The sequence below is a fragment of the Rana temporaria genome, chromosome 2, assembly GCF_905171775.1.
Source record: "Rana temporaria chromosome 2, aRanTem1.1, whole genome shotgun sequence".
NCBI classification, from domain to species: domain Eukaryota; kingdom Metazoa; phylum Chordata; class Amphibia; order Anura; family Ranidae; genus Rana; species Rana temporaria.
The window spans coordinates 217,397,282-217,410,588 of NC_053490.1; positions in this window are offsets into that span (position 1 = coordinate 217,397,282).

Here is a 13,307-nt window from a genome sequence, read left to right on the forward strand (position 1 = left end):
GAAAAGTAGTCTGGTGAGCCGCGCACAGGCAGAGCAGTACACAGGTGCAGCGGCAGCCTTCTAGTTTGTGCAGTTTTCTTCTCCTTGTGCTCTAGGTAAGTTTAGCCTGAGCACTGTGAACAGACTGGTCTCAATGTGTGCTGTGCGCTGTCAGTGTGCGCTGTGCTATGGTGTCAATGGCTGTGCAGTTGTGTGGATCTCAGCGCTGGATTGTACTCCCTCCCGCTGTGCTGCAGCTCCTCTCCTCTCTGCCAGCCTGAATAAAAGGGGGAAGTGGGGACATGCAAGCGTGGAGCCGCACACACAGGCTCCTGATGATGAGATGAATGGGAGAGAGAGAAAGGATGGATGGGAGTTGCAGAGGAGACAGCAAGAGAATGGGGAAGAGACCCAGTTCTAGTGCCCTGTCCCTCTGGTCTGCCCCCAGTGCCCTGTCCCTCTGGTCTGCCCCCAGTGCCCTGTCCCTTTGGTCTGCCCCCAGTGCCCTGTCCCATTTTGTTAAAGTTGTTGTTGGTAATATTTAATTTTGTAACTTGATTCTGCATAAAACATTGTCACTCCATGAGATAATCTACGAGGGCGTGTTTACGGGTGCAATTAGGCGCAGGGCAGTGTATGAATTAGGTGGGGCAACTGGTGGCGAGTAACTCTTGAGGCCTGGCTAGTAGCTCAGGACTTTAAATTTTGAGCCCTGGTCATAGGACACACACCCTGCCATGCCCCCCACCCAAGGAGAATGATTTGTTAAACCCACAAGTGCATTTGGAATTTACAAATGCAGCCATTTAGGAATTGTATAAAAGGTTTAGCACAGTAACACACTTTTTGATAGATATGTAATGAATTGTATATACAACCATATAGATCAGACCAAAATTAGGGACAGATGAGGAGGAAAGATGGACAGGGGGACTTTGTTCCAAATCAATCTGGTACAGTTGGGAGCTATGCTGTAACTGCTCCCTCTAGTGGGGACCTGGATTAAAAGGAAAGTTACTGATTTTCCTAATGCAAAGACTTGCACTAAGGCTGGATTCACACCTATGCATTTTTAGTGCTTTTTGCATTTTTTACAGATTTGGACTACAGTCCATTTAACATAGTTTCCTATGAAACACGTTCTGTAGTGCAAATCTGCAAAGTGCAAAAAGCACACAAAAATGCATAGGTGTGAATCCAGCCTGGGAGAGGGGAGCCAATAAGGTACAATCATATTGCATTAGCACTTTGCAGAAAACTGTGAATCTGTAATGAAGCAAATATGGTTGCTTTAACATATGTATACATTTACGAACTAGCTTTTCAAAGTCATTACCAGCCAGTGATGTGATATACTGTATATTTATATAATTTTACATAAAGGGGAACAGGCTCAACTGGTATTGGCAGTGGTAAACCATGCACAAGACAGGGACACCCAGGAACTATCTATGCAGGCTTGTTCTGCACTTTCGTATTCAGTAAGGTAGAAAATAAATATAGTTTAATACAGGATGGCTTTGTACAGAAATTCCATAGCATAAAACATATGAAACATCTGCTCTTCAGAGCCACTAACTGAATTAATTTCAGTTTCTGACTACCAGGGTGCCCCCGTAGGCCCCTTCCACACGAGGCAGACTCCGTCGCTACAGAGTCCGCATGCTCCCGCCAGCTCAGAGGGAGATCAGTCCGTTGATCTCCGCTGAGCTGGCGGATGACAAGCTCCTCTCTGCTCACTGAGCAGGGAGGGGCTTGTCGGGCGCCGTTGTTTCCTATGGAGCGATATAAGATAGATGAAGGATGGATGGCCGCACTCCAAAAACCGTACAGGTTGTCTTTTATTAAATGGACAGCGGATACATCACCAGATCACAACAACAAGAACAGGGGAACAGCCAACGTTTCGCACAAAATCAGTGCTTATTCATGGCTTATTCAGCATATATATATATTTCTCAAAAGGCTATATATTCACTTTAAATTATCTGCATGTTTCTGAATTTCTGCCCTCACCATATCCATTATAAAAGGCTAACATTGAGCTCAGGTGTGACACACGGAGTATGTGAGTTTATTATAAATTTACCATATGAGATTATTATATATATATAATATATATATATATATATATAATGTTGCTATCAACTCATTTATGTTACAGTATTATTGTAAATAAAGAAATGTAGTACCTTTGATATTGTTGCACATACTGTATGTCTGCAGCCCCCATTCTCTCTACTCTTTATATAAACAGACATAGTGAATGTTTAAGCCAAATGTGCTGTATGTATAACATATGGAATGATATAAAGGACATAAGTCCTGACAGTTAACAGTTAACAGCTGTAGCTGTTAAAGTCTAACTGCAAAGTTTTTTTTTTTATATCACTATGTCTTAGTAATATAGTTGATGCATCTTTTTTTTTCTGTTGCACAGCCCAATTTAAATCTGAACTGTAGGCAGATAGACACACGTTTTTAAAGGTCATTAAAAAAAAAAAACATGGTATACTCACCTGCTCTGTGCAATGTTATTGTACAGATCGGCCCTAAATCTTTTCTTCTAGTGACTTCCGCTGGCACTCCAGGTGCCTTCTCTTCTCTTTTTGTGTCCCCACCTGCTATGGGGGCAGACATGTGGGCTTAATCTTAAGGCGGGCTGTGTGTGTCTATTGAAGCACACAGCATGCTCAGCCCCACCCTCTGCTTTCTGCTCCCGGGATTCGATTGACAGCAACAGAAGTTAATGGTTCCCCACTGCTGCTTCTGAACAGGGACACACCAGACCCCTGCTGTGAGCCGCATGCAAAGTTAGTGTGAACCCAGCCTTAATGCACCACTGTAATCATTACTATGTTATTACATGTATTTTTCTAATACAAGCAGTGTAAGTACCTCAATTTGGCTTTGCATCAGCCTTTTGCTGTCCCTGTATATCAGAACTGGAGTGTAACATGATATAGCATCTGAAGAATGTGCATTCATGTGGTGGAAAAAAGCATGCTGATAGGAAGAGAAAGCAGAGTGACAGAGAGATGAGCTCATCACTGTGCTACTTCTCCTTTCACTGGCCAATCACAGGCTGGGGCAAGTCCAGGATGATCTGAGGGGCAAGTCCAGAAGAAATGGGTTGTATGATGCTGGATGTCATGCTAAGGACAAATAGTGGCAGAAAAAAAGTACTCTCTGGATTTATGATGATTATTGGAGCAAAAGCTGGTTTTGTTATTTTATCTTTTATTAGGCTATCTATTTTTATCTTGTTATTTTTGGCTGGAGTTCCCCTTTGAGATCCCTTGCTGAGCATTTTCAGGGGAAAGTTGTGTGGCTGGTATAGATTTCCCCGGTAATCGCTCTGGTCTACCTGAGACCCACAGCATCCCTACATTCCTCCTCTATAAGCACAAATATGCAGCTTGCCTGATGTGAACCCACATGTTTTGTCTTATACCTTACTACAGAACTTTCTTGTTTCTAGCAGGTCTGATTGCAGACTTTTTCATCTCTTTTCAATTATTTTTATTAATTTTCGATAAGAAAAAATTACATTAGTAGCATTGCAAAGTATAATAGACAAAATTCATATAACACAGTAATAAATGAAATACCTGAGTGTCACTCTATCAGTTGGAGGGACCACGCATCCTACTGACTTTTTGATCTCATTTGACAGCCTCTTCTTCCTGCATTGGCATGAAAAGTTGTACAATGTTGAAGTGTAGAAATAATGTGGAATAACTTATAAATGATGGTTTCTGGTGAACCAGATAAAATTCACTCTGTGGGTGGCCCTGTGGCCTCCTTTCCACCTGACATACTTCAATTGAAAAATCAAAGAAGCCGGGTACAAAAATTGTTGGGCAAGGCGTGGCTTCATCCAATCAAATGCAGCAGGCGTTCAGGTATTCTGACAGCCACCAGCAGTGCGTGTCAGAATACAGTAGGAGCGGCATGGGATTTGGTGATTCATGCTGCTTAGCATGGATGGAGGAATCTGTTAGGCTGGCCATACATTATACAAATTTCTTCTATAGACTTTCTTTAGATTTACCAAAATCATATAATATGAGGTCAAATCTAAACACTTTCAATTTGTGTGCAATCAGGCAGGCCCTTGTACTACACAGTTGAAGGTAAATCTAAAGGAAATAGAATAAGAAAATTGTATGGTGTATGGCCAGCTTTAGGCTCTAAAACCTGACTTTATGGTCCACAATACTTGTTAAAACTACGAAGCCTCGTACACACAACCGGTTTTCCCGACAGGAAAACTGCCAGGAGAGTTTTTGGCCAGGAAAACCGGACGTGTGTATGCTTCCTCGCAGAATCCCAGCGGGAAAATAGAGAACCTGCTCTCTATTTTTCCTTCAGGATTCCCGGCAGCTTTTTTTCCGCCCGATCTACTACTTTCCTATGGGAAACAGTGCGAGGCAGTGCCGATGGAGCATACACACGCCCGGGATTCCCAGCCAATACTCCATGGCAGTTTTCCTGCCGGGTTCTCGGCTTTCCCCTCGGCTGACTTTTTACCGCAGAGAAAACCGAGCATGGACTATGAGAGTTGGTTTCAAATTTTCTGCAATTTACAGCAAAACGCTGTTCTATATAGTGCTCTGGTATCTGTTTTTCTTCTGTTTTTAAAGACAGGCCAGCGGTAATATCTTTTAGTATTGCAAGTAGAGCCCTGACAGTGTGGGTAGTTGCAATATTCCCTTTAAAGGCAAACACATTATTTTTTAAAACCTTTCTAGGGAATAGCATAATTGATTTTTAATACGTACCATACTTTTTCTTTCCTGGCGCCAATCCATGGCACCAGGAAAATAGAGAATTGAATCAAATACTTACCATAATTTTCCTTTCCTGGCGCCAATCCATTCCAGCATACATGTGGTAGAATGCGGCCATGTTGGCACCAGGAAAACAGTATATGCACAAGTAGCTGTTGACATAAGGTGAGTATGATTTCTGATGTTTTCTGAATTACCAGTGGATGTCTAGTGATGGTGCGCTCCAGTCGTTTTTGATTGGACTATTTTCTATAATCTATTGTGGATCTGTACTAATGTGTTAGGATTAACTACACAATTTAGCTTTAAACAAGAGCCTTACTTTCTGATAAACATACCTAAAATGATGTATTTCTTTCATGTGCCATTGTTATAAGTGATTGATTTTTTTTCAGCTGAACTCCTAAACTAATAAAATTGTGGAACATTTGCATGTGAATTTAATTTGCACCATTCTGAACTGCATGCTGTCATTAGAGTATAAATATTATGCCTTAGCACTTGGCATTAAATTTCATCACATTTCTATCTTACTAATAAATCTGACAGCACATTTTAAACAGGAAGCACATTCTGAATGGTGCTTTTCATACTGACATTACATATTTCACCACTGAGCACATAGAAATGAAAGCCTAACCATGATAAAGGCATATCCAGAGTATAATCTTTTACTATTTTAGCTACATAATTATTTGGTTTCATGATTTCATCAGATGGGCAGGAAACAGCTATCCTTGTTTGGTTTTGGGTGCTATCCCAAATGATTGAATGTGAGTCATCTGCTATGGTAAAATACCATGAGATTTTAAGGACTGCATCATTTAACTGGTCATACACAGGAAAATGTACTTGGGTAGCCCAGCAGAAAAACCTTTCCAAATTCTATGACCATCCTCCCTCTATAGGTTCAGGGCAGGGCTGTCTTAATGAGAGGGCACACCTGGGCACTGCCCAGGGGCCCCAGCTGCATGGGGGGCCCTGCACTTTCCCCAAAGCATCTGGTCCTTGAGCCCACACTGCCCTGAAATTGGGGGCCCCATGATGGCACTAAGAGTGATAGATGCAAAGGGGAGACAGTCTGACTCCTACCTACTTAACGCCCGCCGCACGACTATTTACGTCCGCAAAATGGCACGGACAGGCAGAAGGGCGTATATATACACGTCCTTGCCTTCTAGCGGGTGGGGGGTCCGATCGGGACCCCCCCCCCCCCCCGCTGCGTGCGGCGGGCGGATTCCCTCGGGGAGCGATCCGGGACAACGCGATCGCTCCCCGGAGCTGAAGAACGGGGAGAGCCGTATGTAAACACGGCTTCCCCGTGCTTCACTGTGGCGGCGTATCGATCGAGTGATCCCTTTTATAGGGAGACTCGATCGATGACGTCAGTCCTACAGCCACACCCCCCTACAGTTGTAAACACACACTAGGTGAACCCTAACTCCTACAGCGCCCCCTGTGGTTAACTCCCAAACTGCAACTGTCATTTTCACAATAAACAATGCAATTTAAATGCATGTTTGGCTGTGAAAATGACAATGGTCCCAAAAATGTGTCAAAATTGTCCGAAGTGTCCACCATAATGTCGCAGTCACGAAAAAAAATCGCTGATCGCCGCCAATAGTAGTAAAAAAATTATAATTTATAAAAATGCAAAACAACTATCCCCTATTTTGTAAACGCTATAAATTTTGCGCAAACCAATCGATAAACACTTATTGCGATTTTTTTTACCAAAAATAGGTAGAAGAATACGTATCGGCCTAAACTGAGGGAAAAAAATGTTTTTATATATGTTTTTGGGGGATATTTATTATAGCAAAAAGTAAAAAATATTGAATTTTTTTCAAAATTGTCGCTCTATTTTTGTTTATAGCGCAAAAAATAAAAAACGCAGAGGTGATCAAATACCACCAAAAGAAAGCTCTATTTGTGGGAAAAAAAAGGACGCCAATTTTGTTTGGGAGCCACGTCGCACGACCGTGCAATTGTCTGTTAAAGCGACGCAGTGCCGAATTGTAAAAACGCCTTTGGGCATTTAGCAGCATATTGGTCCGGGGCTTAAGTGGTTAATGTCCGTTTACCTGCACTGTCATCATTGTAGGGGCCCCAAAACATTACTTTGCCCAGGGGTCCATGGTGCTATTTAGACGGCCCTGGTTCAGGGCAAGTTTCCTCTAGGTTTGATACTGGTTAATCAACAATACCCTCACTGCCCAAACTGTGGGCCTTTGGAACTTAGTTATGCTGCCCACAACAATAGTCTGTTCTGTTGCATACTAAAGCCAGCAAGGTATAAATATTCTTTAAACTTGCTGGTGTGATTTATTTCCTACACAAAAATCTTACTTTTTGTCATTCTGAAAAAAATTGTGTCCATGTGCAAAGTGAATGTGAATGGGAGTGACTTTTTCCTCAGTGATCAGCTGCTGCACTTGCAGGGCTCTAATAAGTAAAGTGGCAGGGTCTGAATTCCTTTAGACACCATTAATCCTTTGGAAGTATCTCACCAAAACTGAAATTTTTGTTGCAGAGGATGCTGCAAATCATGTGACTGGACCAGAGAGGACTGTAAATATACACATCTCTTTTAACACAGGTTAGGAACCATAGGGAGCAGGAAGATGGGGGGGGGGGGACATTTTTAAAACTAGGGTTAGGCTGGAATTGTACTTTAAGGTCAACTATATTAGATAAGTTGGCCACCTCTGATGTATACAGTGGATTATCTATACTAAACATAGTAACATATGCTTTCTTGACCCTTTTCAGCCTCTACTAGCTGACATATGATAACAGTGAAAGAGAAAATTTTAAAGCTGAACTTCGTGAATTTAGCCATTTTCTAAAATGTGCCAGATTACTATGGGTTCGGTCCAATGAGGTGCAAGCGGCCTTGTGGACTCTATAATTTACATTTTTACTAAGCTCCAGGAGTATAGATATTGCTCCTGACAGAGCGCTGGAAGTTTAGCAATAGCTGTACTCCTGATGCTCAGTAAAACTGTTAGTTGTATATAAAAGAGATACGTCCAGAACAAGTCATACACCTCATTGGACATAACTTCTAGAAAGCAAGCACATTTTAGAAAGTGGTTGTATTCCTGGAGTTTGGCTTTACGCAATACTCATCTGTTCTACAGGAATCCAAAAGATATTATTTTTTAGTCCATATACACCAGGGGTGTCAAAATCAATGTCATCAAGGGCTACATTATGGTTGTCCTCAAAGGGACAATATATATCTGTAAAGGCCCGTACACACGATCAGTTTTTTCGACAACAAATGTGTGATGGCAGGGTTTTGTCAGATAATCCGACCATTTGTACACTCCATTGGACAATTGTTGTCATGCTTTAAAATTTTCAGATAACAAATGTGTCTTGTCAGATTATCTGATAGTGTGTACACAAGTCCATCGGAAAAAAAACATGCATGCTCCGAACCAATGCTAACCATAAGACAACCTTATCAGAAGTTGCCAAAGGGTGGAGCTAATGAGCTGAAAATCCACATAGTTTTGTGTATGTTGGCCAACAATGGTTTGCCGTCTGTATGCAGAACAAGTTCACGGCCAACGCCCTTCGCACAAAATTCCACGCATTGGTCCGTTGGAAATCCGTTTGTGTGTATGAGGCTTAATACTATATCAATTTACCCAGGGCTTTTTGTCTGAGAGAATAGTTGCAGGAACTCAACCTCCTCTGATGAACGGCATCAAGCTGTGGGTGTGGCCATATTGCACAGTGGTAGGATCTTAAAGGGGCAATAAATACCAGAAGTGCATTGTGTGCAGAGTTCAGGGGAGCCCTATGTGCAGAATTCTGGGGTGCACTATGTACCAAGTGCAGGATTCAGGGGTGCACTATGTACAGAGTGCAGTTTTGGGGTGCCTAATGCACAGAGTGCAAAGTTCAGGTGTGTGCTGCATATAGAGTGCAGGGTTGAGGAGTGTGCTGCATACAGAGTGCAGCATTGAGGAGTGTGCTGCATACAGAGTGCAGCATTGAGGAGTGTGCTGCATACAGAGTGCAACATTGAGGAGTGTGCTACATACAGAGTGCAGGGTTGAGGAGTGTGCTGCATACAGAGTGCAGGGTTGAGGAGTGTGCTATGCACAATGTGCAGGGAACATCTCTTGGCTGTCCACATCTTACTTCTACCACCCCCATCCCATATGTTATAGCTTGTAGTTAGCCACATTCAACTGGACTTGCTGTGTAATAATGAAGACATTTCATTACCAAATCAGTTCCTCGGTTCCAATGCATGCCAGGAACTAAAGAAGTGGTTGGTAGGAAACAAAACATCTTCAATATTACAGATCAAGTCCAGTTGAATGTGACTAACTACTTTGACCTATTTCGCAGTACTGTTTTGTGCTAGATGGAAAAGTGAGTTCACAGTCTATAGGGGTATATGCCAGCAACGACACACAAGGAGTTGGTGTTTGCAGTCTATCGGGTATATGCCAATGATACAGAAGGTGTTGGAGATTCAGTCGATGGTTCCATCAGTGAATGCTTGATGAAAGTCACATTCACTTGTTTATAAATACACCTCATAGTGTAAAGGTAGCATTGCTCTAGCATCTGTATATAGCAGGCTATGTCCCAATACAAGTGTTACATATTACCTCCTAAGTGTACATGTTAGAACAAGTCTGCAATTGGAAAGATGAGTTAATTGATAAAACCACGGAAGGTACAGTGAGTAAAAGATACACGTGCAGGGAGTGGTTAGATGTATCATCACTATTACTATTACTATCACTATCTGTCGTTAATATTTAGTGAGGTGAAACAAATTTATGAGTACAGTACATGAATATCGAGTGACACACATGTCAACTTGACAATTGTTTTCTTGATATTCCTTTTTTGCTAGAAAATTACTTATAACCCCCAAACATTATAATTTTTTTTAGCAGAGACCGTAGGGAATAAAATGGCGATTGGTGCAATTTTTATGTCACGCAGTATTTGCGAAGTGGTTTTGCAAATGCAATTTTTGTGGAAAAAAAACACTTTAATGTATAAAAAAAAAAACACACACAATAGTTACCCCAATTTTTTGTATAATGCGAAAGATGATGTCATGCCAAGTAAATAGATACATAACATGTCACATTTAAAATTGTGAACGCTCGTGGAATGGCGACAAACTACGGCACTGAAACATTTCCATGGGTGACGCTTTAAACACCTTTAGGCCCCATACACACCATAGAATCCATCCGCAGATAAATCCCAGCAAATGGGTTTCAGCGGATAGATCCTATGGTGTGTACACGCCAGCGGATCTTTATCCGCGGATAAATCTCCCCTGGGATGGATTTCCAGCAGATGAATATTTGCTGACATGCTCAACAAATCCATCTGCTGAAGTCCATCCCAACGGATGGATCCGCTGGTCTGTACAGACTCACCGAATCCATCCGTCCGAAGGGATCCCCCGCATGCGTCGCAATGATTCAACGCATGCGTGGAATTCCTTATATGACAGTGTCGCGCCCGTCGCCGCGTCATAATCGCGGCGACGGCGCGACACGTCATCGCCAGAGGATTTCGGCGCGGATTTCAATGCGATGGTGAGTACACTCCATCGCATTAAAATCTGCTGAAATCCTCGAGAGGATTTATCCGCGGAAACGGTCCGCTGGACCGTATCCGCAGATAAATCCTCTCGTGTGTATGGGGCCTGAGAGTTACAGAGGAAGTCTAGCACTAGAATCATTGCTCTCCCTCTAAAGTTTGCAGCAATACCTCACATGTGTGTTTCAATACCGTTTACATATGCGCGCTCGATTTAAGTATGCGTTCACTTCACGCATGGAGGGATGGGGGTGCTTTAAAAAAATATATATTTTTACACTGTTCGTTTAATATATTTTTTTTTAATCACCTTTATTCCTATTACAAGGAATGTAAACATCCCTTGTAATAGAAATAAGCATTGTGTTTCTGAAGAGATCTGGGGTCAAAAAGACCCCAAATCTCCTCTTTACCTTTAAAAGCAAAAGTTCCAAAAACTTTTTTTTGATCTTTCGCTATAATTTTTTTTATTTATTTATTTTTCTTCCAGCCTGGTCCGGAAGTAATGTCATGACATCTGTGACAATAAGTCAGGTAAATCTGGGGGTGTTGTCACAGACGGGAGATACATTTCTGCCTTGTTTAGAAAATTCACCAATTACTATTGGGTGTCGGCTGCAGAAGTAGCCAGAAAGGTTTAAGGACGTTGGATAGCTTCAGCTGTTCAGAATGAGGAAATTAACGCCTCTATAAAATGTCCAGAGGATTACTACTCAATGCTGCATCCTGAGGCTTGTTGAGTTAAGGAGAGCAGTGAGCTGAGGAATACTTCTGAAGGTGAAGTGGTAGTTGATATCTTTGCTGTGTAATAAGAAAATCAAAAAGACTATTGTTTTCTGCTGGAAGACCAGCAGTGTCTGCCCAGCAGTAGGCTGTGCCAGACTCCATAGGTAGGTTCCTGTGTTGTGAAGGTAGATGGCCCAAGTGGCCAGGGTCTATTTTATGTTTTATTTTGTTTATGCTGTTTTGATGCTTGCACTTGTTTCCAGCAATATGGAAGAATAAACCATAACCCTTGTTTTTCAACCACCCACGGCTGCCCCTCTGTATAATTCAGTGTGTAGTGAACCCACTCAGGAGGTCACACACCCCCGCTACAGAGCTAACCCCTTACACATCACTCTGGTCCTCCAAGACCATAGAGTCAATCAAAGAGTGTTAACTCTTTGACCGCCTATGTGAGCAGAGAGCTGCACCGTCAGGATCTTTTAAAATATTGTGCTTTATAACTACTTTACATATTTGTAACTATCTACAGTTTATTTTTATCACAATCTATTTTTATCATTTTATACTTTTATACATTTTATACCAACTATCTTATAAATCCACAGATGAATCCACTGTCTTGCCATTTACTATCTTAGCATGTTTTAGTTTTTGTTTAGTTTATTGTGCACAGCATTTAGAAATGTTAACTGGATGTCAAATGTTCAAATTGATGTACCACATGCCTAGTATACAACAGCCAACACCAAGAAACAAAAATCAGACTTTTACACCCCATTCACATTTGTGTGACTTGTCATGTGACTTTGGATATCAAAGTCACATGGCAAGTCCCCCCCGCCAGTGACTTCAAAGTAGTTAAAGCAGAGGCCCGCCCAAAAAAAAAAAAAAAAAGCCAGCAGCTACACATATTTCAGCTGTATACTGCATACTACTAGTGTTCTGCTGGCTTTTAATAATAGGACACTTACCTGTCCTGGAGTCCAGCGATGTCGGCACCGCAGCTGATGTATCCATCAGCTGTTGGGTGCTGCCGTCCAACTTTCATGCAGTGTAGCCTTTCGGCTTCACGCCGGGAACCCTACTGTGCATGCGCGAGGCCCCGCTCCTCTAATGGCCCTGCGACAGTGGGAAGGAGGAGAGAGCCCTGCGGAGACTTCATGGGCCATGGCGTGGACTCCCGGAAGTGGAAACAGGATACCTGTCAAGGAGGGGGGGGGGGGATGGGGAGTGGGCCTGTTCCCCATTTTCCCTTTTCTTCTGTTTTTTAGATGATCCAGGAGAATTTACCGTAAGAAGAGTATGTGCTGTGGGATAGATCCATTTTTGTATTTAAGTGTATGTTAGAGGATAGATCCATTTGTGTATTTATGTGTATTTTTCCTGTATTTTGCAAATGTTTTGTGTTTTTTAAATGACTTGTAAACAGTTTTTTGCAAAGTATGTAAGGTTTTATATCTGTATAAACTAAAAAAAAAGGACAGGTGTCTCCCCGCCTCCCAGAAAGTGCCAAATGTGGCACTGGAGGGAGGGGTTTGACAAATGAGCGGAAGTTTCACTTTTGGGTGGAACTCCGCTTTAATGCTCTACTTTGGTCCAACTTTCATGCAACTTGAGGGTCATTGGCTGCAATGTTAACCCTCAAAAGTTGCATGAAAGGCATACCTGAAAGTTTTACACGTAACAGTGGGTCTGACTTTGCAGAGGGACAACGAGTCACATACAAGTCGCACCCATCCAAAGTTGCACTCCAAAGTCACATGACTTTGGATTCGTACAAGTGTGAATGGAGTCGTAAAGTGCAAGTAATGCAATGTGAACTAATTGCCTATACTGTTATATCGGTGTCCATTGAAAGATTATTTTGTTTGGTAATAAAAATATATGTACAGTATTCATCCACACCTCTATCACCCATCAAATATGTTCTTATGTTGTCTATGCAAAACAATGCATAAATATAAATACATCAATATCAATGAAATGATGAGTGAGTGAGTGAGAAACTTGTAAAGCGCAACACATGCGAACTGAATCGCCTCGGGGCGCTGTAACCATTCCATTGATAAGGAACCCCTTGACCTCAGAAGAGATGGGTTTTAATCTTTCTCCTGAAGGCCAAGTGGTCTGACTCCAGTCGGATGGTGGTTGGTAGTGCATTCCACAGACGAGGTCCCTGGACTGCAAATCTTCCATCTCCTTTGGACTTGT